The sequence below is a fragment of the Mus caroli genome, chromosome 18 (genome assembly GCF_900094665.2).
Source record: "Mus caroli chromosome 18, CAROLI_EIJ_v1.1, whole genome shotgun sequence".
Lineage (NCBI taxonomy): Eukaryota > Metazoa > Chordata > Mammalia > Rodentia > Muridae > Mus > Mus caroli.
In genome coordinates, this window is record NC_034587.1 from 61,772,935 (window position 1) to 61,800,029 (window position 27,095).

Here is a 27,095-nt window from a genome sequence, read left to right on the forward strand (position 1 = left end):
CCTAGAGGCAGTGTGATAAGATCTTCTTTAAACTGAGGCTCTCTCTTCTCAGATGACCGTAGCTTATGTCACGTTGACCAAAAATAATAATTAAAAAATAATAAAAAAAAAACCAACCAGTATACCATTCCGACATCATTCTTAGTGAAAAGTATGAAATAAAACCTGAAGGGATGAAACTATAAATAAAACAATGAATGTAGTTAACACAAATTTCATAAGTAAATTTATGGAGATCCTTTTAGGAATTGCAGAGTGTTTTTTTTTTTTTATTGGATAAAAACAATCCTGGTGTTTATATCAAAGGATAAATGCATAATTCTGGGGAGAAGCCAAGGTGAATGTGAGGGAAGGAAATCAAGTGAGCATGGAATGTGAGGGGAGGAAATTAAGTGAGCACAGAATGTGAGGGAAGGAAATCAAGTGAGCACAGAATGTGAGGGAAGGAAATCAAGTGAGCACAGAATGTGAGGGAAGGAAATCAAGTGAGCATGGAATGTGAGGGGAGGAAATTAAGAGAACACAGAATGTGAGGGAAGGAAATCAAGTAAGCACAGAATGTGAGGGAAGGAAATCAAATGAGCACAGAATGTGAGGGAAGGAAATCAAGTGAGCACAGAATGTGAGGGAAGGAAATCAAGTGAGCACTGATTGGGCTCTGAGTGATCTGATGCTGAGAAAGGTTTTCATGGTCAAAGCCACGTGGGATCGATTCAAGGTCCAAAGAATTCGGTGGAACCAGGCAGAGAGTGCGTGGCTGTCTCACTGGGCAAGGGATAGTTCTTCTACACTAGATGGACAGTTGCACAGTGTTGAGAAAAGCATGTTGCTATCCGGTGGACAGAGCAGGCTCCGTCATCTCTTCATCTGGAGCGGGGGTGGCAGGAAGGACGCAGGGATGATTCCGTCAGTGTGATCTGAAACAAGCCCTAGAATCTTCTGAACCCTAACTGCATACAGACAGTTTTTAGGAGGCAAATGTAAGAAACTGTAAAATCGTGCTGTGTGGGAGGACTTGGGCAAAATTTAATGCGGGTAAGACAGTGGGGCATATGTTAAGGGAAAACCCTTGTGTAGTAAAAGATACATGATTTAAGTAGAGAGAGCAGTAATGGTCTCCCATCCAAGTGCTAACCAGGCCCGACCCTGCTTAGCTTCCGTTCAGATGAGATTGTACCAGTAACTTAGAAATGGATAAGAACAGCATATTCAAAGGAAAGGTGAGTAAGGAATCTATTAATAAACATGAGCCGCGTGTGGTGGTATGCACTTATAATCCCAGGCTGGAAGACTGCAGGTTGGCTGAGGAACAAGACTGACTCAAAATAAAACAAAATGTGTAAGCCATGGAGAATAGATGCAGACAACCGGCAAACCTATTTAAAAAAAAAAGTTCCTCTTGCTGGGAAGTACAGAGTAAAAAGAGCCACTGCTTGAAACCCATCTGACTGGAAACCGTAGCAAAGTAGATATTGCCATGGGGCTAAACCAAAAGCCTAGCAGCCGTTTCTATCGTCACATTTATACATTTAAGGGGGGGGGTATGTGCATGTGTGCATACATGCATGCCCACCTGTGTGTGTACAGCTTGTGAGAGTTGGTTCTCAACTTCAGCGAGTAACTGTGTTTCACACTCTGGTTATCAGCCTTGGTGGAAAACCTCTTTTACCCAAAGAACCATCGTACTGTTCCTGACAAACAGTTGGAATGGTTCATGATTTCAGATGCTTCAGCCCATGGGTAGCTGTCTCCATCACCTGGGGCCGCAAGCAACTCTGAACCTTGAGGAAGAAGGAGGAGGCTTCTCACCTCATGATGGAAGGCAGTAGAGCCAATGCCATACCCTTGCTTTCCCTTTTGTTCTGTCTGGGGTCCAGCCCACGTTACTCCTCCTCCATTGGCAGCACACCCCTCCCTGGCCTTGGTCGATACACTAAAAATGTATTCACATATGGAATTTCAGCTCTGCTTGTGTAACCTCCCAGGTGTCCCCCAGTGACCAAGGTTAACCATCACAATGTGGTAAGACACCTGGCTCTGTTGCAAAGCAGACCCCAGTGTCTATTACAATAAAATTCACTGATTTCTCAGCAGCTTTGATCCCGGTGTCTTTTAGAAGTTGCACACACAAGTGTTATGTATAAATAGATCTACTTTGCCATTTTAGTAGCACAATCCTGACGATAAGAACGGCTATCGGTTGAAAATGGCCAGCTTATGGAAATTTCATGTTCTGTAATATCCTACTCATCCTCTGGAAGAATTAGCATAGTGCTGGGTCGGATTGGCTTTGATCTCATGAGTCTTCAAAGCGTAAGCATGGGGAAGAGCTGGGAATGTTCCTGGTCTGAGCTGGGGGTGTGGAGCAGAGGCTGATACAGATGACAAGGGACAGGACAGCAGGATTGCCAAACCTCTCCTCCCTGCCAGATTAACAGCTGAGCTGCTACCCGGCTGGCTTACCTGTCAACCGCATCCATGGCTTCCCTGAGGAGGAAGCTGCAGAGGCCTGCGGTTTGAGGTTAGAAATCCTGGCTCCTTTCTCTTAGACCGTGGGTTCTTTTTTTCTTATTCCAGCATGCTCTTGAGTTGATCTCCTGATATCTCCCTGGATTTTCTGAGCATCTTAATTAAATTTCTCTCTCTCTCTCTCTCTCTCTCTCTCTCTCTCTCTCTCTCTCCCTGTCTATGTGTTGCTTTCCAGCATGTGAAATGGCTTGGGTGTTTTTCAAAACCCCATTAATGTAGCTTAGGATGCCATCTTACATCTGCCCTATCTTGAAAACCCCCATGGGGTTTATTGGTGTAGCTGTGGTTTCTGAGAAAAAAAAAAATTACTAGTCTTAAATCTTGGATCAAACCTGAAGGTTCCCATAGTCAGACTAGGCATACAGTTAGTTGGTAAAGTGCTTGCAGTAGCCATAGTCCCCTCCCCACCCTCGTGAAAATAAAGGTGGGACTCCTAATGTGCACCTGTAATTCTGGTTCCGGTGAGGTGGAGACAGGAGGAACCCTGGGACCCACTGACCAGCCTAGCCTTCCTAGTGAACACCAGGCCAGCAAGAGAACGCGTGCCAAAGGAGCAGGCGTATGACACCTGAGGAACAGTGGCCAAGGAAATATATGTACACATGGGTCACCCCCCCCCCACCTCCACCCCAGTTAAAAGAGCAAGCTTAGGTACTTGAGACTCAAGGGCTTCTGCCTTTTAGTCCACTTTGGTCAAGAAAGCATGATGAGGTTCAAGGTGATGAGAGGATTTTTAGCGCAAACCAGGAAGCAGAAAAGGCAGGATGGAGTGAAAGGATATCTATCCTTCAGAGCCTGGCCTGCTGACACGCTCCCCAAAGCTGCCAGGCTTCCACACAGCACAACCCTGGTAAGTTGCACACTAGCTCCTACTGGCTGCAGCTGGTGCTGAGAACAGCATCTCTCCTGTGCTTGCACTGAGAACAGCATCTCTCCTGTGCTTGTATTACCCTGATTTGTCACTCCTTTTACTTTGCCAGCCTAGATGGGGAACCCATCACTTTTCTGTCTTTAATTAGTTGAAGTGTCCAGTACTCTTAGCGCTTTCTTATTTCCTTTCTATAAAGTACTTGCTTGTAGCTTTTTGTCCCTTCCCGTCCAGTTGGTTGTTAATTTTTCATTGGTTTTTTTGGACCACTTCTTTACACAAGCTTGGCACACACCCAGTTTATTGTACATATCATTATGTAGATGTTTAACATTGTGCTCTTCAGTATATCCCTTCAGTAGAGCCTTGGAACGTTAACAATTATAGCATTATTTGTTCTTGTTAAAGATAAAACGGGGTTTTCCCCTCTCAATGGAAAACTTACAGACATTTCTAAGTCTAAACACAAAGAAGGAAAAGATTATCAACTACAGCATCATTGCGTACCTGGGCAGCTTCTCTGTTTACCTTTTGGGAGGAAATGTGGGCTTTTCTGATTGCCCTTGTAACATTGTAACTTACTCCACCAAGTGATACATAATGACATTCAGTTTTCTGGGTGTTCCTCATCTTATTTTATCATGTCTGCTGGAAGGTTCTAGTTTTGTTTTTGTTCATGTTTTAAGAAAGTGGGAAAAGATGTGAATGTCTTTGGGCAAACCCAAAAGGTTTTAAACTGGATTTTGTTTTTGTGGGTTTTTTTTTTTTTTCCCCTCTTGGAAATGGGATGACTAACTAAAAAGAATTTTGAGATCTAAACACGTTTCCTATTTATGTTCCTGTCAGCATAGTCATTGGACTTCCTTTAAAAATGAGGCACTTTCAGGAGACACATTCAGAAAGAGGTGGGTGTCGAAATGAACTTGAAAGGTTTAAGTGGGAGAAAGGCCAGTGGGAGAGTTCCCAGAATGAGGTTTAGGGAGCAGGCAGGAGCCAGGGCCCCTCAGGGCGGTGTGGACTATTAGAAGGAATTTGTAGTTTTATGGTTGAGAGTCTCCCTGTTGCCAGAAATGGGTGTGGCTTGCTGTCTTTTATTGTTGCAGGTGAGAGTGGCCCCTGACTAGTTAGGAGGCTGTTGCATTAGCCTAGGGCGGGAGATGATGTCTTCAACACCAGAGTAGTGGTGGCTTCAGGTGTGGAAAGGAGGAGAGAGATGGGGGCTCACTGGGACTGTAGAGCCCTTTCAGCTGATGGGCTGGATGTGTGAGTGAAAGACAAGAACAGAGTGTGACAGCCCCTTAGATGGGGGATTGGAGGTGGGGGTGGGGTGCAGGGGAGAGGCGGCAGAACCTAAGCTCTATTGAAGTCTTCTTTGCTCCTTAGCCTTCCAAGTACAAGCAAGCTGAGAGACTGGCCAGTGTCGAGGGGACATCATGGTGTTTGTCCATGTGTTTTTTCGGGGTTCTAGCTAACTGTCCTTGGAAACTCAAAATCAGGAACATAGTCATTTCCCAAATGGGGACATATCTGTAAGCTGCCAAAGTTTTCGGAGATACAGATTTGGAGGCCATACGCTTTGGACAGAGCAGTGTACAGCCTTGTGCACTGAATGGTATTTGGAGAATCCAGGGGCCTTTTCCTCTTCTCGGTAAAACCATAATCTTCTTTTGATATTTTCGTAAGTGCCTAAGGACATGATCATGGGAACCTGCGAAGGACCCTAAGCACACATACATCCTCTTTTATAGTTAGGCATTGGAGCAGTAAGCTAAACCAAGACAGGAGAGTCTGTTGGAAGGCCTTTGTGAAGAAACTGAAGACCTGGGGTGACAAAGCTCTGCCTGCATTACATAAAGAGTTGTGCCTGCACCAAGTCATCCTTGTTCTGCTTCCTTCCTCCCCCAGCCAGTGTCCCAGTTTCTCTTCTTCTACTGTAGCTGATTCTGAGCAAGACAGAGAAACTTGGGCTTCTGCATTAAGCATCTGGGTTCTCTCTCCCCGGGGGATTACTCATCCTTCACGAAGTGACAGTACAGTCATGTCACCATTTTTAAATACCTTTTATTAACCATAGCAGATACAATGTAAAGATAAAAGGCAAACCTATAGATCCCACAAATCCTATAAATCCACGCAGCCCGAAAGAGAGAAATAACTGGTCACCACCTTGTTGCCTTTCTGTCCAGCCCTTTGGCTGTGTTTGTAATTAGATATATAGAGACAGTTTGCGAGTTTGACATAAACAGTATTTTATGGTAAACATTTCATGATAGCTTATGTTTTTAATAATTCTTAGAGACTACATATTATAGGTTAAATCATGGAGGCTTTTTAGGGAAAAAATTCCTGAAGGTTTCTCTAGTTGGCAGATCCTTTTAAGATTAGAAGAAAAATAAAAACACCAGGCCTGAACTATCTTTGGTATACTAAGAAATTCAAATTTTATGTTCTTAAGATTTTGTTTTGACTCATGTCACTCTTAACTATTCATATTCCTTTTGGATATGCTAACTAAACTTTAATTATCTTTTAAATATACTTTTCCATGGTTCAAGAGATAGACTTAGTGTTGTGAGCTTCAGGAGGCTTCAGAAAGACCACACCAGGCCAAACAGTTCTACATGAGGTTTATGGGGGGGGGGGTAAGGTGGTGGCAGAAAGAGAAGTGTGTGGGTGTGTGGGTGTGGGTGAGAGAGAGAGAGAGAGAGAGAGAGAGAGAGAGAGAGAGAGAGAGAGAGAGAGAGATCAGAGGGGCCTTTCTTTATATATGGATGGTGAGGTAGTCGCAGTTAAAGGTAGGAGGTGAGCCAAGTGGATTCTGGGAATATGGTGGCTATTGCCTTGGTGACAGGTGTGCATGTCCCACCTATGTGATGTCACAGGTTTCGGAGGTCCTGATGCCAATACTTAGTGTTTAAGAGCACTTGCTGTTGCAGAGGACCCGGGTTCAGTTCCCAGAGGCCACACCAGCACATCTGATGGCTTCTCACTGACTGCACCTCCGGTTCCAGAGGCTCCCATCTCTTCTGGTCCTCATGGGCATCTACATGGTGCACACACATGATACTTATAAAATAGATAAATCATTAATATACACCTTACATTTCAAGGGTGTGTGTGTGAGTGTGTGTGTGTCTGTCTGTCTGTCTGAATAACAGTTTGCCTCTTAACATTAAGATAGAATGTACTGGGCTGGACTCATTTCATGAAATACCAAGGAGTCTGTCTTGCAAGCATGAGAACCTCAGTCCCATCCATCAGAATCCACATTTAGCAAGTGGTTTGACTAATAATGTTTATAAGACCTAGCTTATAAACAACCCAGTTGTCTAAGAATAATAAGCAGTACTGAGCAGGTGGTTTGGTAGTACATCAGGAATGCCCACGAGTCATCCAAAGCTGCACATTTAATCACAGATAATACAGATATGTAGGAACATCATAATTTAAAAATGTGCACTCCTGAGGATTGAACACTGGGCCAAGTACATTCTAGGCAAGCCCTTTACCTCCTTCTTGTTCCCTCTCCTCCCTCACTTTGCATATGTGAAAAAGAATCACAGTTCCCTAGGCTAGTGTTCCATTCCCTCTGCATCCCAAGGCAGGGCTTTCATTTATGATCCTATTGCTTCATCTTCCACAATGCCTGGGAATAGCTCTCTGCGTTTTACTGTTATACCATAGCCAGGCAGCGTCAGTGTGACTTGTAAATAATACTTTGAAATGTCATCTGGAAAAGAACTGTCTCCAAGAAGTAGGCAGGAAGGAAGGCTTCTGGCTGGCCCTTCCGTGGCATTCCCAGGTGTCCTTCCTGGGGCCTCTCCTTGGTCAGAGAAGACTCTGGGCCATGCCGGGAAGGACTGCTGATTCTTTTCCTCCAGGTGCTGACTGCGGGCTGCCCGTATTGTGAAACGGAGGCAGCATCAGTCTGAAGACATCAGCTCCTTCCTGTTTATCAGGTCTGGAGCCCTTGCTTTTCTCAGCCTGGCATGTGCCTCTTCACTGGGGAGATGCTAACGCCTCCATCACACTCCTTGGATTCTTCCCTATCCACAGCTATCCTGTGATTCCTTCTCCCATGGTTCCAAGGCCACCACCACCATCTTATGCTCTACGTCCTGTCCCTTCAAGAAGTGGCTTTATCTGGAGCCACAGTTGCCTCCTGGGTACACTGTGCAGTATCTGTAGCTGTTCTCCATTCTCATGCCTATGAAGACCTGCTACCTAGTGGGCAGTGACAGAGATACAGATATATATCCTACAGTGCACAAGATGTGCCCTACCAAAGCCAACCAAGACTGACACAGCCCCAATATCCAGGCTAAAAGGCTAAGCTAAACTATTTTAGGCAGGCCCTCTGGCCTGCTGTGCCCACTTGGTTATCTGAGGTCTTGTTCACGTCATCTTTCACTATAGTCTAAGTAGGGGCGCTGTAAATTTGGGGAAACAAAACATGGGAGATCAAGCTAGTAGGATAGTCCTACGTAGGAACATGGCTCTCACTCTTGTGTATAGCAAAATTGGGCTCTAGTTTCTTTAGGCAAAAAGAATTGGGTATAGACTTCTGGCCACTACCAATTAAAAACTTTTTAAAAAATGTCTTAATTCAAGCTGGGCATGGTGGCGCACGCCTTTAATCCCAGCACTCGGGAGGTAGAGGCAGGCGGATTTCTGAGTTCGAGGCCAGCCTGGTCTACAAAGTGAGTTCCAGGACAGCCAGGGCTACACAGAGAAACCCTGTCTCGAAAAACCAAAACAAAAAAAAAAAATTCTTATTTCTGAGATTGTTAATGACTGCATTGAAGGCTCAACAATAAACTGGTTTCTATGGACTCCAGTGAAGGATTCAGTTGAGCTGGGCACCGTGTTTGACTGAAGTGGAGGGGAACACTTAATGGAGACAGAAAGGTCTTGCCCTTTTCAGAGTGACGTTTTTCTGCCCCGCTTTCCAGATGGATCCTGGAGTGAATGAAGTGCACTGGTGTGAACCAGGAGTCCATGTGGATGGCATTTTCATCCTAATACATAGCACGAGTTGTCACTTACCTAACATTTGCCAGAACAGAGTCCCACAGGCTGGTTGGCTTCAGTATCACACATATTTTCCCTCTTAGTTCTGCAGGCCTAGAGGTTATTTATTTATTTATTTATTTATTTATTTATTTATTTATTTTTAGGCCTAGAGGTCTTAAAGTCAAGGTGTTCGAAATCAGGGTTGGTCATTTCTCTCTCTCTCTCTCCTTTGAAGGCAAAGGCCATCTTCTCCCAGCCTTCCCACTGCCTGTGTGTGTCTTCATTTACCTTTTATAAGAACACCATCACATTGGGTTAGGACCTGCCCAACTGACCTTATTTTAACTCATATTAACTTTTTAAAGATCCTATCTACACTGGGGCTCAACCCACCACGAATTGCACTTAACGGGAAGCAGAAGTGTGATTATAAAAAGATAAAGCGGTATAAGAATCTGTTCTATGGGGGTGTGGTGAGGTGTGGGGGAAGGGGATGTCGCAACGGGCCCATGCCAAGGCATCCCTTCCCCCTGAGGGACCAGCCACAGGACAGTATAGTATAGAATAGAGTTTATTCAGGGCATGGGGAGAGGGGGTTAAGAGGGTAGGAGAGGCAGAGGAAGGCAGTGAGAAGGAGAGAGTAGAGAAGTAGAGACTGGCCATGACCACATGGAGAAAGGGGGGAAGGGAAGGGAGAGAGAGGGGGAACAAGAAAGCAAGAAGCAAGAGAGAGAGGAGGGGGCAAGCAGCCCCTTTTATAGTGGGCCAGGCCTACCTGCCTGTTGCCAGGTGACTGTGGGGTGCAGTTTAGAAAGTATGTTAACAAGAGGTACTTTCAATCGCTTGTGTGTGCACACACACACACACATGTGTTCAGATGCATACACATTTGTATGGAGGCCAGAGAACACCCTCCAGGGTCATTTCTCCAGCGCTGTCCACCTTGACTTTTGAGTCAGGTTCTCTCACTGACCTGGAGGTCTCTAAGAGAGCTAGTCTGGCTAGCCAGTGAGCTCCAGGTAATCTGGCTGTTTCAACTTCCTCGGTGAGGGGATTACAGATAGACACTACCATGCATATATATGTGTGTGTGTGTGTGTGTGTGTGTGTGCGTGTGTATGCATGCATATATATATATATATATATATATATATATATATTCTGAAGGATGGAACTGAGGTCTTCCTGCTTACATGGCTAACACTTTGGCATTTCCTGAAATGACTCCAGCCCAGTGCTTTCTTTGTTTATGTTGAAGAGGTAAACTACCCCCCCCAACACACATACACACACCTACACCCCTACCTTACACATCTTTTTAGGTGTGTTTGCTCACAGGGATTTGTGATTCCTCTGTGACCTCTTTAGCTTGTGCCTTGAGTTTCTGCTTGCGTCCCTCTGTGGCAGGCAATGAGCAGCAAGTGTAAGGGAAGTAGACCCTTCTGTCCATCCACAAGTTGCTTTGGTCTCTGTTTTATCACAACACACAGCAAACCAAGGACAGGTGGTGATCAGGCTGCCCAAACTGAGTCATGTACACAGAGGGCAAGGCAGTGAGCTTCAGGCTCTGGGCCCCTTGGGGGAAGGGGGATTGGGATTGTGGCTGTGTAGTCAGAACTCACCTTTCCTGAAATACCCAATCTCACCTGCTGTTCCTTTTCAGTGCGCTAGTCATAGGATGGTTATTTTTGTGGCTGCTTTAAGCTCTCTGAGAGCCAGGAAGTTGTGATTTCGAAGCTGTTTGGTGTAGGGCTCGGCTAAAAGGACAGAACAAAAGCTGTGACCTGTGGATGAAGTGCCCAGAGAACCAGTGCTCTAAGCAAGCCAGACAGACCAGAGATTACGTGACCTGTGCTCGCATCCCATACAAGGTTCAACAACCTTAGAGGACTGTCGCTTGGAGAGAAGATACTGTAAAAACAAGCACAGGTAACTTGACTGTAGGGCACTGGGTAAGAGGATTTCAGCTAATTGCTGAGCTGGGTGGAGATAATCTAGCCTTAGCTAGGGACTGGGTGGAGCTTGGCTTGAGTCCCTTGTTCCCACCAAGAAGCATTCTGGTCGAGCTGTTGCTGAAGTGACTCATCAGCCTAAGCAGCTAGCTTCTGGGAGGCTTTCTCAGATGTGTTAAAACTTGCCGGTGTTCAGAGTGCCTCCAGAGGTGCGTGGTGCATACACTACTTTGGAGCAAGGAAGGCAGAAGACCAGACAGGGTGCCCCAGGGTTGCCCAGGTAGACTTCTATCAACGCCAGTCCAGCAGCACATGCCTTGTTTGTCTTGATTCTCGAGGACAACCACAGGTAAGAACAAAGGCACCACTGTAAGTTCGTTGTGTGGGTGTACGGCATCCACTGGCACAGAGCATGATTTTTGTCGTAATACCGTTTTCCTATCGGCGATGTTACCCTAACATGTACCAAGAGTTCCCATTGTAAATGCCTTTGAGGGTTATCGAGAACTGGTGGAATTCTTCCTCATGTGTAGAAGGGTTGGCAGACAAACATAAAGGCGGCTATGACACGAACCCTGGTCTGTTTTTGCTTTCTTCTCTGTCTTGACGGTTTAGAAAAATGTGTAGTGTTCATCTCCTAAAGGAACATAGGAAAGTTCCTCTTGGTGTCTTTTATATCTAATGAAGAGGGTCACGGATTAAATCCTGTGAATATCGTTCTCTGATTTAGAAGTTGTTGTTTTGGGCAGAACACTCACAACCCTTCCTGTCATGTGTTGAATTCCTATTCCTGTGACGTTTCACTGGAGAAGAGGGTAGTACCAGCCGTCCTTGGCTTCCAGTGAAATTCCATCTTAGGTCATGTAGTGGTTTACTTGGGAGACTCGTAGTTTACATTCAGATCTTAGAAGTCTTACTTCCGTCAGGACTTGGCTTATGTAACTTAGTATAAGTTACTGAATTTATAAAAATAAAATTTTTGAGAGAATCACAGTGATAGGCCAGAACACATTCAACTGAATTATTCTTTCGTGTTTAGTTGTCATTTCTCATGTGTGTTACTCATGCATGCAAATTCTCGGTGTGATTAACATGTGATATTTGTTTCTTTACCGTCTCATTTGGTGATTCATAAACTGTTAGTTTAGTAGTGTATCCATAAGCCTGGAATACATGAGTATGGGCCACGCCTTCTGTTAATGAGCCTGGTTACTTTCCATGGGTATTCTGATAGTGTTGTGTTAAGACAGCTAGGAGGATCTAAAGGGATGTGGATGGATCCGAAATGTGACGTGTTAAAAGCTATAGTCAGGACACCATTTTATTTCACATTGAAAAGTACGTTGTCTATATGCATTTGAAGTAATTTCTGGCTAAGGTGAGTGGAGGAATAACTGAACTTATATAAAGAAAAGGGAAATAAGCACTGTCAGAGATGTGCGGAGGACATGATTGCCCATGCAAAGCTGAATCCAGTGACTGTGGTGTCAGGAGATGAGGGAAAGAGGGTTTCTATTTAATTAGACAAGAGGGAAGAGACAGGAGCTGCAGCGGCGGCGGTGGTGGCAGCTTTCTCATGCGTTTTCACAGCCCCTGTTTTCAGGAAAAATTGGCTTTTCTACTCAAGAAGACTTTGTGGAGTCAGTATTGCAACTGAATGTGGCTTTTAAAACCACACATTTGTTCAGAATGCTGGGTTGTTGGTGTTGGGAACTGTTCAAGAGGAGAGGATGCAAGGCAAGAGTTCCATAAACCCTTGAGAAGTATGGATACCATAGCCCAGAAGGGCTGTTGGCTGGCCTGAGATGCTGGCATTCCTGGGGCATGGAAGGGGACTTCCTTGCCCATAGGTGGTGTTTGGGGGTGGAGGGCTGGCTTGGTTTTCTTTATCTCATTCCAGGTGCTTTTCAGGTTTTTTGTGGGTATTTTGTTTTGTTTTGTTTTGTTTTGTTTTGTTTTTTATTAGTCTAAACCTGCTAGGGATTTTCCAAAGTAGTTTTCAAGGTCAGGTATTTACGTAAGGTGGCAGAGATCTTTCCCCTGGAGTTGGCTGCTGCTGACGTCATTTTGTACTTATGCAGAGGGCTCACTTACAGGTGGGCCACCTAGCATCCAGGTTTCCGAGGTCACTCACCTCGGAGCCACAGCAAGAGCACGTGTTCTCAGCCCTGTGTTTTTTTTTTTTTTCCAGAATCTATTTGGACTGTGTCCCTCCCTGGTAGCTCAGAATTCCGCAGAGGGCCACTTGGCATGCCCTCACCTCAGTAAATATTTGTGTTTCACTTGTTCCTGACCTATTTGGATTCTGAGGGGCACAAAGGGGGCGCGGATGGACATTGGACAGTCAGGTCCCCAGAGCCGTACCATCCCCCAGGCCAGTGGTTCTCAACCTTCCCAATGCCGCGACAGTTTAGTTTCTCGATTTGGTGAACTCCAGCCATATTATTATTTTTGTTGCTACTTCATAACTATAATTTGGCTACCGTTACAAATTGCAATATAAGTATGTGATATGCAGGGTTATCTGCTAAGTGATCACCAAAGGGGTCACGACCCAGAGGTTAAGAAAGGCTGCCTAGGCACGAATGAAGATCCCCACCCGCAGTCTTGAAATCCAAGGAGATTGTTAACCACCTTTCTTGAAATCCTGGCATCACCCTTCTTCCTCCCAGCAGTGGGCAGTGGTTCCCAGAAGTGAATCCGCCCAACTAACTGTGGGACATAGTCAGGTAATCACAGACTACCTGCTTCCATCTGAGACACAGGTCAGCGGCTCCGTTCACCTCAGTTACTGGAAGAAGGTTCAGAGTCTAGCTGCTGATTGACATCCCCCCAGTCCCGCCCCCGATCTGTCCCTGCCTCTGAAAACAAAGGATTGATTTTCCTTCTAGAAAATGGAAAAGAGTGTGGACATTTCTGGAAAAGCACATGATATGCCCCACCCCACCCCACCCTACCCCACCCCCCACCAACCCCTGGCAGTGAAGAATGGAATTTCAGACCAAGTGAAAATACAGACCTGGCAGATTCAAGTGTGCTCACTGGCCAGCACTCACTACCTAACACAGTCCACTTTCAGTGATGTAAGCTGTCTCACTCACCAGCTCTTACTCATGTGGCCCGCTGCAGGCAGAGAGAATCACATGTGATTATAAACAGCCTCTTCTGACCCTGGTCAGTGACTACAAACCTTGTCACAGAATTGGAAGGCTCGTGATCAGGAATTCCTGGGCAGAGGCCTTTCAGAATCCCGGGGACATAATATTTGGGACCTTTGCCAGTGTAGAGGTTTGAAACACTCCACTCTATTATCAGGATGTAAGCTTCAGAGTCAAGGAAGCCTGGCGTTGTAAGGGCTTTGTCAAGTGTGACAGGCCTCTAGAGTTTAACTCTATTCTACGTTCTACCCTGTTTTGTTGAGGTTTTCAATAGAATGAGATCTGAGGTCAAAGGAGTGAATGTTTTACCTGAGATAGATTTGTTCTGTCTAGTATTGTATTTAAGTAACTAACTCATTGAACACATGGTTTAAGCACTGCCTTGCTCATTGATTAAAAATAATTTCTTTATTATTCCGGCACTTCAGAATGAATGGTAGCTATCACTTTAGCTACTGAGGAATGTATCTCTTACACTTGTCAGTTTTTGTTGGACTAGTATTCTTTTAAATTATATTCTAATTATTTTTTACTTGGTTTATTTTATATATTAGCGGTGCAATGGGCAGAGTGAAGGTGTTTCTCAAAGACTTCATTTGTAAGCCTAATCAGATGGCTGGTAAAGTAGGTGGCCTGCTTTTGGTAGCTGGTCTCAATGAATTAGGTTGCTTCTTGATTCCTTGTTGGTGGGAAATCCTGCAGGCCAGGCCGAGTTATTCTGTTCCTGGGTATGTCAGAGGAGCCCTGCTTCTAGAAAAGAAAAGAATGGTGACAGGAGCTGGTGGGGACGAGTATCTGGGACATACAGAGAAAAGGGCAGGAGAGAAGAAGACGGGAGTCAAGGCCCTGTCACCTCCTATTGGAGGTGAGACTCCCCAGAGAGGGTGCATTCATTCCTTGTTAGGAAAAGCGCCATAAAAACTTAATGCTGCCTGTGACGCGGGGTTAGATGATTGGATGGTAAAGCTCCATAGCTTTACCCAGTTATGGAAAGGAATCACAGAAGCTCACAGCAAGACTGAGCTGAAGAGTGGATGGCACACGGTGCAACCCACAGCTGCTGCTCTAGCATCCTCTTCTTCTGCCTGCTCCACAGCCTCCTGGAGCTGCCTAATCCTGAGTCCTCCCCGAGTGATAATTAAGTTGCTGGCTTGTTGTGTTTATACATATCTATTTTTAGCTCTGCTTATCTATGTTTGGGGAGGGAGGACACGTGATCAGAGAACAAAATCAAAAGCATCCCCCGAGTTCCTAATGGAGAAGGCACCAGTTGAGAGTGTCAGCGGCTTGTTTCCAGGCTGTAAGGTGAAACTCACTCATTTCTCCGACCCATATGTACTGAGTCCTCTGGGGTTTACTCCCAGCACAGGTGCTGGAGAGGCCACGAGCTCATTAGGGCCTGAGCCAGGGGCTTGCCTCTCTGCCTGCAGGGAACTGTCAGCCTGCTGGGCCTGACTAACTGTAATACTCGAGTCTACAGATCATATACTTATGATAGGGTTAGGAGCCATAAAGAGAAGCAGTCTAGGGAGGGAATGACAATTACACATGTGGGTGCGCTTCTCTAAGTGGTTGGGGTTTCTTCTGTCTGGTAGCTCCTCCTGTTGTCCAGTCCAACTGGTCAGGATTAGAATGTAAGTGGGGGCTGACCTAGCTTTGTGGTCAGAAGCCTGCTTTTTAACAAATCTCTAAAAGGATCGCTCCCAGGGAAAGCTGTAAGATATTCTTCCTGGAGGGTGAATGGCCATTGATCTTAGAGCAGAATAAAAAGATGTTTACCGGGAAAGCAAATTCTCCATCCATCCCGGAGGATACTCAAGAATCATCCATTTGATATGGAAACTAGAAGTTCTCGCCTCAGCACCTGTGGGAAAGCCCCAGAATGAACGAAATTATTCAGAGGGAACAGCAGGTAACAGAAGAATCAAAGGTATGTCTGGCTCATGGACGGTCAGAGTGAATGAAATGAGGACTTGACTGTTCCTAGGTATGGCTGAGGAGAAGGCTTTTACGGTAGATATGAGGAGAGTACAGCCAGAGGCATGTGGAAGGGTCCAGACTGAACAGGGCCATGAGAGGAGGGGGAGGGGCAGCAAGCAAGAGGATGAGAAGAGAGAGGCAAGAGTGGGGACCAGGATCCAAGAGGGGAGGATCAAGAGAGCCTGTGGCCAGTTTATATGGGAAAGAGAAGCTGAGGGAAGAGAAGGGAGGGGAGGGGAGTGGAGGGAAGAGAAGAGAAGTCCCTGAACTAGAGAGGTTTAGAGTAGGGGTTGGGTGGGAATGAGAAGAACAGAGTGGAGCCACAGGTGCCCACTGAGTCTTAACCATTTGTCCTAAGTTTTTTTTTTTTTTTTTGTGACCTGGCACAGAGGACTCATGGTCTCTTTGTTTATGAAGTTGTGTTAGATGAGGTGACCTCAGAGCCCCGGTTTTCCCCTTAGGATTAGGATCCATTGCCACAGCTACAGAGTCTAGCCTGGTAACTTGTCACTCTGCACCTAAAGGATAAATGCTAGGAGAGAAGCAAGTGGGAGTCCACAAGAAGAGATGCAGCTCTGTTCACTCCTGAACTAATGCATTCACCCCCGCTGGAAATAAATAAAGGAAGCTTTTCTCAGCTCTTTAAGAGACAGCAGACAGTGACCGTCATCTCAATCTAAGCAACATCAACAAGCTGGCAGCTCCTCAAAGCTGGCGGCTCTACGGGGCTGGAGTGAGAGTCGAACCTGAAAACACACACACACACACACACACACACACACACACACACACACTCCAGCCCATAGATAGCATGCCACTGTTAGTGAAATGAAGATGGTGATGTCTGGCTATTTTGAGTCACAAGTGGCAGAGTTGAGTGTAAACCTGGCCATCTCTTACTCCAGTGGGCGTAGTTGTCTTTACCTTGCTGTGTCACCCCAAGTCATGGGAACCAAGCCAGCCACTGAAGGGGAGTAGGGAAAGGCCTGCCTGTCTCTGTGAAATGGATAACTCTTGATGATCCATGGTACACTCCCTTCAAGGTACTCCTCATAGAAACTGCACAGTCCCAGGAAGTTTCTCCCAATGGCCTGCATCCCTCTTCACATGGGACTCCTCCCTTCTCTGCTTCTGGCAATCATCTTGGAACCTGTGTACATCGATTATTCTGCCTTGGTTGCCGTCTCTTAATTGCCCCTTCCTGCTAGGATAAAAGCTCCAGGAGGTAGGGAGTTTCCTCTGTCTTCTTCCAAGGGGTTCTGGACAATTGACACGTTGCAGGTCTCCATGAGTAATGAAGGGAGGGAAGGAGAAAGCTGGGCTCCAAGAGCTGTCCTGTGAGTAGCCACAAGGACTTGATTCGATCCTGAAGTGAGCTTGCTAGGACTTGTGGTTTTTTATGACTTGTCAATGCTGCACTGAAGGTGAGCTGTCTATAGGTCACCTCGGCTCCACCTTACTGCGTGAGTACAATGGCATTGCCTGGGTGGCTCATTAGTGCTTAGAGGGCAAAGTTAATTGCCCGTCTCTCCAGTTTGCTTTTCTACGGGTTGTAGTTTGACCCTAGCCACCGTGACAGGAGGAGGTCTGTCTACAGCAGTGACTTGGTGACGCTCCCGATAGCTAATTCTCAGGACAGCCACTGATTTGTTCACTGTGGGTCTCCTGCCTAGTGGCCAGGACTGGCTTATGGTGTTCAACATGCCGCAGTTGCACGTTCTGCTGTGGTTTTATTTAGCTTTAATCCCTTATCAATTACTCTTTAAGGGTGGATTAGCCTTCACTTACAACCTCTGGTTCATGGCTATTAGACTTCTTTGTTTTAGGCACAACATTGGAAAAACAACCAAGAAATCTCCAGTGAATGCATTTGTGCGGCTGGCAATCCAATTTAATTTTACCTTTAAAACATTGCACCCCAGAATATTAATCTGTAGGGTCCAGAATACGAATAGGGAGTCTGTACCTCTCCATCCCTCCCTCCCTCCCTCCCTCCCTCTACACACACCTTTATCCTCTATTTTCTAAAATGCCTAATGTGCGGTGGGAACCAGTACCCTACCCTCTAAGGAGTATATTGTTGCGGGCTCGCTGTGTGACTGGAATATGAAATATGCAAATGACCAAGACATGCCCATGTTTGCAGAGAGCTCCTGGAACAGCAGCAGAAATGGAGAAAGAGTAAATGGTTGCTATCCTGATGGATATGGGCATAGTGTCTTCAAGGGTGTATGCAGACACGGTAGGGGAAGGCATATCTAGCAGAGAGTGAAACGTGGTATGCTGAGAACAGATAGGAACGAAACACACGAAAGATGATGTCGGAAGGCTGGACTGCCAGAGCCGAGCAAACGGGGCAGCAGGAAGTTCTAGAGCTGGGCAGACTTGGTTGCCACGTGGTTGGACTTTCTGTTTTAGGTTTCAAAGTGCCAGTGAATGGAACGAGCCCAGCATGCTTAGCTTAAAGATGAGTGTCGGCAATCAGCCTTATTTAACCAGGTGTAGAAGAGGTTGGGGTTTGAGGCTTGTCTTACTTGGGGTCTATACCGTCCTGATAAAACACCACGCCCAAAATAACTCGAGAAGGACAGGCTTTATCTCATCCTGCACCTTGTAGTTTATCATGAAGGACAAGTCAGGGAGCTGATGCAGAGGTCACAGAGGATGCTTACTGGCTTTCTTACAGTTCCCGGGACCACCAGCCTAGGGCTGGCACCACTCACAGTGGACGGGACTCTCTCATATCAATCACAAACCAAGGAATTGTCCCACAAGGCTTGTCCATGGGGCAGTCTGGTAGGAACATTGTTTCCAAGAAGGTTTCCTCTCCCCAAATACTCCAACTTGTGCCAAGTTAACAAAAACTCAGTGGGAAAAACTTCTATCCTTCAGGTATTTAATCTATGGGATGGCTAGGAGGGCCCTTCTGTATGCCCTAAGAGCCTGATTAGACTCAATGGTTAATGATCTTAGAGGAAGAGATATACTTCAGGGTTCAAGTGAGAGTAGCCAGAGAGACCTGCAGAGTGGAGAGAGGCAGATGATGAAGCCTAGGGAACAGTGGCATTGAACTTGAAGGTTTGTAAGTCTGAGTTCTTTCCTATCCCCATTTTATGGAGAAAAGTCTGGCGCCTAGCCCAGCCTCGATGACCTTGAATTTCTGGCCCTCTTGCTTCCACCTCCTGGGTGCTGAGATTACAGGCATGCACCACCACACCCTGTTTTAAGGTCTGAGTTCTTGACAAGAGTCTGTGTACTCTTGCATGCCTGCCTACATTCTTTCGCAAGACAGTTGTATTCAGATTGTCTTTGGAGACTCTTCATACTCACCAGTAGGACTGCTGGCTTCAGGCATCTCACTCCAGGACCAGAGAGTATCTTTTGATCAGATCCCTGAGTGATTTCTATGTACAGTACTGGTGGAACCCCATTCCTCCAATGTGGGACATCTATACTGATCATAGAAAAGAGGAGGTCTTTCCCTCCTGTTGTATGGTCTCCATAGGACCTACTTAACTTTCAGAATCTCCTCCAAATGATAGACTATGGCATATGGAGTGTGAGTCTAAGTAGGGATTAATTGGTATTTTGCTACAGTATATAGTCTTTCCTTTACAAAGACCATTTCTTACATGGCCGTAGGATGCTCACTCAAAGGAGACCCAGTTCACGGCCTCGGGATTTGTTATTGATGGATGATGTAGGACAGCTGCCAGGTGTCGTCCTTCTTGACAGAGAGGAGCATCACCTGCAGCATTCCAGCATGCTGTTTGTTCTCAAATGATGATGTAGGAAGAGAGGCCATACCGCTGGCAATGCTGGCCACTCCCCCATGTGACACAGATATGATAGAAGTGTTGTTGGTGTGGCAGTATTGTATTCCGTGTGGGCTCAGCAGACATTGGAGGTTCGTTTGTTTGCCTTTACTGAGAGCTCTGCAAGAGTTTGTTTTGTGTGTGAGCATGCACATTGGACTGAATGAAAGGGAATGGAAAACAAGCTGCAAGGCACCACTGAGAACATCAGCCCCCGGATGAAGAAGTCTGCTCTGTATGCCAGGAGCTGGAGACTGTTGCTCATTGTGTGAGCTCTTTCTCTACATATGAAATGACAACCAATCCTCTAATCCTGATTTCTGGAATGAACTGTCATTTCGTCCATCTGTGCCCTGCCCCCACCCCACCCCCAGTGAGGCCACCAATAGTAGTGCTTCCCCAAGACTTTACTCTTTGGTGTCTGGTCATATCAGTGAGTTTTACTGCGAAGCTTCCCCCTAGTGCCTGCATGAGTGCATGCATTTTGTCTTATACACTATGATACTCTAATAACCCCGAGATCCCACATGTTAAAAAAAGATATGAAGAAGCAAGTTAAAGATAGTGAGATTTGTGTGGAAAATCAATTCTGTCCTTAGTTATGCATGACAGATAGGAGATAAAAATTGCTGAAAATTCCACATTTTAGCAACTTAGGCAAGTTGTGATTTTTCTAAATGTAATAAAACTCCGAGAAGCCACCTTCCTCATAACGTTTGGCAAGAAGTCAGCCATCTACAGATCACACATTGGGGACCCATTTTCTACAGGGTTCTGTGAAATATTCAGGAGCCTCAGATCTAAACGGTGGCCTTAGTTTGAGAGAATGAAGATTTAGGACCTTGGAAGGAACACAGGATGTGGAAAGGCGCTTGAGCTGTGGGAAGGAGGGGGCTCCGCAGGTATAACTACAGGAATGTGGAGAATGGAAATGCAGGTTATTATGGGTGGTTCGTATGGAAGAGATCCAGGCTGCGTGAAGCTTAGGCAGTGGATAGCTGTAGAGGTAAGGAGAGAAGAAAGCCCCAGAATGCATCAGAACGAATTACAAGGTGCAGTGGGGCAGAATGCTTGGAGAATGTTACGCTGACATCATTAGAGAGTAAAGGCAGATGTGGCTGTGGGCAAATGGACCAGGCTGGATACGCCACTTCCTGTCAACTAGAAAGAATGAAGCATACAGCAAAAGGAAATGAAGGATCCCACGTTCTAGTTGTCAAATATAGTAGAAGTTTGATGTCAGCTATTATGGGAGAGAAGTACAAGTTGTTCCCCTTGAACTCCTGACTTTTACTGTGCTTGTATCCCATGATTGAACTCTTCTTGAGGGTTCCATGGTCAGGGAAAAGTAGACTATCCATAAAACGAGGTCCTCTATCCAGTAGGGAAAATTTGCAGTGGTCAAGCATTCATGTTAACGAGAGAGACTATGAATGAGAATACAGTACCCTCTTGATGACTATGTAGAGTCTACACTAGGTCCTGGAGTGGTCTTTCAACATCTAATATGGTCATTTAAGGGAAGATCTTTTTTTGAAAAAAAAAAATCTAAATACGTCTCAGATTTCTATGAGATTTAAGAAGCCAAAGCCAAGACCCAACTATCCTTCAGATGAGTTGGACACAGAGAACAATCCCCAGGGTGCTTGGTAGATTTGGCAAGGGATGATGCTGTTCATCCTGGTGTGGGTTAACTAGCTTTTAGTGCAGTAAGTTCTGTGAGCTTCTTTCTTGATAGTATATGGGCCTGGAAGTTAAACATAGGCACCTACTACATATTGACCGCCTAAGTGGGAGAGTCTACCTGGATAGCTATCCCTTTAGACCTGGGAGTGGGAGTACTAGAATCTAGCCCTTTTCCTGTTCTTTGTAATGCAGTTGTTTCCCTCTCTCCAATTCTGTTTGGAGTTTGCCACAGCACTCAAGATTTGGTAGTTTGCTTGCCTGCTAACATGCTTGAAGATGAAACTACCAAAAAAAAAAAAAAAAAAAGACCTTTCAAATGGTGTCTCTGAGCCTTGAGGGACTGCTTTTGACCCTTTGTAACATTAGGGTTTCATAGGTGATCTTGTGGTTGTGATCTCTTAGCACATTCAGTCTCTCTCGGGGACCCCACAGGTTCGTTCCAGTTCTCATGCCCTTATGTGCACTTCCAAAGGCCATAAAGTCCCGAAGACTAAATACATTTCCGTTGCTGTGTTGGAAACTTTCGAGAGCAAAAGTCAGCAAACAGTCACCAGCTTGCATTTCTATGTAATAAAGCTGCAGAGATAATGTTTGTCTGTGGTCCCTGCCCCAGCCTCCACTGGAGATGTTCTGTGATAACAGAGCCAAAAGGAGTAAAAGGCATTCTGTAACCTATTTGTCCCTCTCGGCTTCCCATAAAGGCTAACTTTAAGGGATTCTATTCTGCTAAGACTGCTGTTACAAAGCACCAGGGCTGGGTGCCTGCCCAAAGACACTTAGTGCCTGACTGTCCTGGAAGCCACCTGTCAGGAGATATGTGCAGGACTCTGTCATGACTCCTTCCTTGCTTTCTGACTGAGGTGACAGTCAGCAGCACTTTGTGTTCTTGGCATGTAGATGCAGCCTCCCCCTGATAGGACCGCCTTCTGTGTCTCCCCCTCTGTCCATGTCAGTTTCCCCCTTCCATAAAGACGAGGTCGCATTGGTCACAAGTAAAAATAAGCCACACTTCTGGCCAGGAAGACTCTTCCCCACCTTAATTAAAGGAGTCTTTCCGCTCGGGTTAGTTAGTAAGGGCTGAATTCCCTAAGCACCTCTGCCATTTGGAGTAAGCCATCTTTAGCGGGGAGTCGTCTCCTCCTCCTCCTCCTCCTCCTCCTCCTTCGCCTTCTCCTCCCTCTCCTTCTCCCTCTCCTTCTCCTCCTTCTTCTTCTCCTTCTCTTTCTCCTTCTCCTTCCCCTTCTTCTCCTTCTCTTTCCCCTCCTCTTCTTCTTCTTCCTCCTCCTCCTCCTTCTCCTTCTTTGATTTATTTATTTTTATGTATGTGAGTATACTGTAGTTGTACAGATGACTGAGCCTTCATGTGGTTGTTTGGGATTGAATTTTTAGAACCTCTGCTCGCTCTGGTTGACGCCACTCGCTCTGGCCAACCCTGCTTGCAATTTATTTATTTATTATTTACATAAGTACACTGTAGCTGATTTCAGACACATCAGAAGAGGGCATTGGATCCCATTACAGGTGGTTGTGAGCCACCATGTGGTTGCTGGGATTTGAACTCAGGACCTTCGGAAGAGCAGTCAGTGCTCTTACCTGCCGAGCCATCTCACCAGCCCAACTCCAATATCTTCTGGCTGCCCAGCATATTGTCTCTCTCAACCAGGAGCACACAGTTGAGGGTTAACTTGGGACCTCCCGTGCAAGATTGAGAGAGAACAACTCACTTGCAAATCTTTTTCCATACTTGATTTTAGGACAGTTCTGTCTTTCTCTCTGTCTCATTATCACTTTATTAATCAGGGACGGACAGGGCTACTTTATAAAAGCAGTGTATAATAAACCAACCAGAGTGTACCCTTCGACTTTTGTCTGAAGAAGTCCTACTTGATATGATTTTTTTTTTCTCTAACCAGGGAGGAAGCAGATCTGATATTCCCACCAAACTCTTATAAGAATAAACCAACGGAGATCATGTCTCTCAAGAGGTTTTTTTTTGTTTTGTTTTTTTGTTTTTTTATCTTGTTTCCTTTAGGACTGAGATCTTGGAGAACTCTTACTGTTGCTTAACTGTTCTTGCTTTACATTGAAAAAAACATATATAAGAGAAACCCTGTCTTGAAAAAAACATATATATATATATATATATATATATATATATATATATATATATATATATATAATATAGGCAGGCCCTGACTTGCCTGTACTAGACATGCTTCCCTCCCATCCCCACCCTATGAAGATAAACACCAAGTGGTGATAGCTGGTAAATTATAATTACAGGTACTCCTTGTAGGTTGCCCTACTGGTGACCCTAGTAAATGTGTATAACATCAGGTGACCAAGAGAAGGCCACCCAAAGTCAGAGTCCTCAGTCTCCACTAGCGATTGAGCTGTCTTTTCCTTAACCTCCCATCCTCCACACACAGCCCAATAAGCTCTTTGTCCTGGAACCTGCAGAAGCAAGATGGAAAGAGGAGGCCATGATGGTTGTCAGAAGTGCATCCTATGAGATGTTCTGAATTGAAAGATTTAGGGTTGAGGTCTAGAAGGCTGTAAGTTAAGCAGCTCTCTTGGTCAGCGATTCTCAACCTGGGGTCTCAACCACTTTGTTGTGGGGGTGGGGGGGTCACCTATCAGATGTGTGCATTACAATTCATAACAGCATAACTAGAGTTATGAAGTAGTAATAAAATAATTCTCTGGTTGGGGGTGTCAGCACAGCATGAGGAGCTGAATTAAAGGATGGCAGGATTGGGAAGGCTGAGGACCACTGCTCTAGGTGAGACTTGTGGCTGCCCAGTGTTGAGAGTTCCTTGTGTTGGGAGTTTCTGGTTAACCAGACTTCCTCAGTCACTTCTGCTGCTGGTAGTTCCCGAATTTCTCTTTCGGGTCTTCATAGTGCATGTGCAGTAGAGGACGGGTGTGCATCCGCATCTCCTGGGAGCAGCCTCAGGAACGGATGGCTTCCCAGGGAAAGCGCTAGTGAAGCCTTCCTCTTGTCTGAAGTAGATGCTTTCCAGAAGGACTCATGGTTTGAGACAGGATGTGAGGATTTCATCCATGGAACATCTGATCTCACTGATATCTTAATTTTCATATTCTCTGTGATACAAGATTTCTTTTTTTTTCTTTTTTTTTAAAATTTTTTAATATATTTTTTATTACATATTTTCCTCAATTACATTTCCAATGCTATCCCAAAAGTCCCCCATACCCTCCTCCCCCCTTCCCTACCCACCCATTCCCATTTTTTGGCCCTGGCGTTCCCCTGTTCTGGGGCATATAAAGTTTGCATGTCCAATGGGCCTTTCTTTCCAGTGATGGCTGACTAGGCCATCTTTTGATACATATGCAGCTAGAGTCAAGAGCTCAGGGGTACTAGTTAGTTCATAATGTTGTTCCACCTACAGGGTTGCAGATCTCTTTAGCTCCTTGGGTACTTTCTCTAGCTCCTCCATTGGGGGCCCTGTGATCCATCCAATAGCTGACTGTGAGCATCCACTTATGTGTTTGCTAGGCTCCGGCCTAGTCTCACAAGAGACAGCTATATCAGGGTCCTTTCAGCAAACGCTTGCTAGTGTATGCAAAGGTGTCATCGTTTAGAGGCTAATTATGGGATGGATCCTTGGATATGGCAGTCTCTAGATGATCCATCCTTTTGTCTCAGCTCCAAACTTTGTCTCTGTAACTCCTTCCATGGGTGATTGTTTCCAATTCTAAGAAGGGGCAAAGTGTCCACACCTTGGTCTTCGTTCTTCAGTTTTATGTGTTTTGCAAATTGTATCTTTTATTTCTTACGTGACGACTTTGCGTGTCTGTAATACAGTTGGCCTTCTCTTTCCTAGCTTATCAAAATCAGCAAACTTACTATTTTAGAGTAAAAGATATTGCTTTAATAGAAAATTGTACTAGTTTTCAAAGAACTGCTTGGAAGTAGTTAAGTTAGCATTTAAGAATAAAAGGAATTGTTAGGAGTCTAGCCTGGGATTCTCTAGCTAACAGGGGGCTGCGGGGAAAGAACATGGCTGTCCTCTCTGATGGGAGGTCGAGTGTGATACCTACCACCTTTTCGTTGCAGGACAGCTTCTGTAGCATTCACTGCCGGTTCCTCGGTTCCTCGGCAGCCCTTGAGGAGCAACCACAGGGAGGGCGTTTTATCTTTGCAGAACCGTTTCTATTCTCGGCAACCCATCTCTTTTTTGTATCTCCGAGTGGATTTTCTGCATCTCACTTCTATGAGGGCATAGGTTTGTCCAACCTCTATAAAAACCTCTCAGGATGCCCTCATGTTGTTTGTGAGTATGCAGACTCCAGGGTTTTATCTTTATAATCGTATCCTTTCCCCGGCCTGTCTAATCTATTTGGAAGTTTTACATTTTCTCTCACAGGTTAACAGGTGTTAATTGCTCACACCCTTAAGTTTGTGTGAAAATACTGCTTTGGCTGTCTTTGACAGAGTATATATTTTTTAGAACCCCTAAAGAGATAATGGAGGCAATCTAGGTGTTGATGTGGTGATTAAACAGAAGCATGAGACCCACAGAGAGGTGCTGTCTGATGATGAAGCCTGCTGCACCGATGTTTAACATAGACACTAAGGCGCTGGGCCTGTGACTTGACACATTGGCATACTGTCTTGGTCAGGGTTTCTATTCCTGCACAAACATCATGACCAAGAAGCAAGTTGGGGAGGAAAGGGTTTATTCGCCTTACACTTCCATACTCTTGTTCATCACCAAGGAAGTCAGGACTGGAACTCAAGCAGGTCCGAAAGCAGGAGCTGATGCAGAGGCCATGGAGGGATGTTACTGGCTTGCTTCCTCTGGCTTGCTCAGCCTGCTCTCTTATAGAACCCAAGACTGCCAGCTCAGAGATGGTCCCACCCACAAGGGGCCTTTCCCCCTTGATCACTAATTGAGAAAATACCCCACAGCTGGGTCTCATGGAGGCACTTCCCCAACTGAAGCTCCTTTCTCTGTGATAACCCCAGCCTGTGTCAAGTTGACACTAAACTAGCCAGTGCATATACCTTTCCTGAAGGTTCTTTCCAACGTGACGGGGGTGGGGGGAGGGGTCATTGTTGTTTGAGTTTTGAGATGGGATCACTCTATGTCGCCCAAGCTGTCCTGAAACTTACTATATAGAGCATGCTGGGCTTTACCTTCCTAGTGCTGGCATTAAAGCTATGGACCAGCATGACCACTTTACTTCTTGGTGCTTGGTGTTAATGGTGGAAATGCCTTATTCTTTGGATACACACATTGTGTACCTCTCTCTCTCTCTCTCTCTCTCTCTCTCTCTCTCTGTGTGTGTGTGTGTGTGTGTGTGTGTGTGTGTGTGTGTGTAGGTTTCAGGAAGGTAATCTCCTCTTAGGCTAGAGGAGACCATCAGATCAGGGGATCTGAGCTCTCTCCAGCTCCCCATATTTGGTGGGGTTTTGTCATTATTGTTGTTTAGATTTATTTGTTTGTTTTATGTATGCGAATACACTGTTGCTGTCTCCAGACACACCAGAAGAGGGCATCAAATCCCATTACAGATGGTTGTGAGCCACCATGTGGTTGCTGGGAATTGAACTCAGGACCTCTGGAAGAGCAGTCAGAGCTCTTAACCGCCAAGCCATCTCTCCAGCCCCGACATATTGTGTTTTTAAGTTTTCTAGTTGCTGCCATTTAGGTGAAGGGACCACATAGAGATTGACCATGTTTGCATTCTAGATAAGTGACACATTGAAGCCACTTAGAAAATAGTGCAGCAGGACAGCACCCTTTATGGAGTTGGATATGTTCCTCGAGTAGTTTTGTTTGCCCTTGCAGTGCTGATTCTTCATTCTACCTCCCAAAGCACATTTTGCTCAGTGTACATCTGAGTGTGCCATGCATCCCTGAAGAGCCACCTACAAAAGCCAAAGATTAAAAACAGGCTTAAGACGCTGGACGCAAGAGAGCATTTCCATCTTGAAGCAAAGCATAAGTGATTGTCAACCTTGTACTGGAATAATTCTAATGGCCGTATACAGTATTTTGTGAATGCATGTTTGTGTAGCACATGGCATATAGTTTAATATGTGTTTATTTGCACTGCCTATAGT

General features: G+C 45.4%; 1 protein-coding gene across 8 annotated transcripts in view; it reads left to right on the forward strand.

Annotated features, from left to right (window-relative positions):
- Positions 1–27,095, forward strand: part of Nedd4l (NEDD4 like E3 ubiquitin protein ligase) — a 323,858-nt gene that overhangs the window by 147,590 nt on the left and 149,173 nt on the right. Inside the window, exon 1 of one of the 8 annotated variants that reach the window (XM_029471748.1) lies at positions 10,239–10,339. The exons of 6 other annotated variants lie outside the window; for them this stretch is intronic. The gene's annotated coding sequence lies outside the window, so the exon portion shown is untranslated. Of the gene's footprint in view, positions 1–10,238; positions 10,340–10,363; positions 10,712–27,095 lie in introns of those variants that run through there. One more of the 8 variants, XM_029471745.1, reaches the window with a different exon arrangement.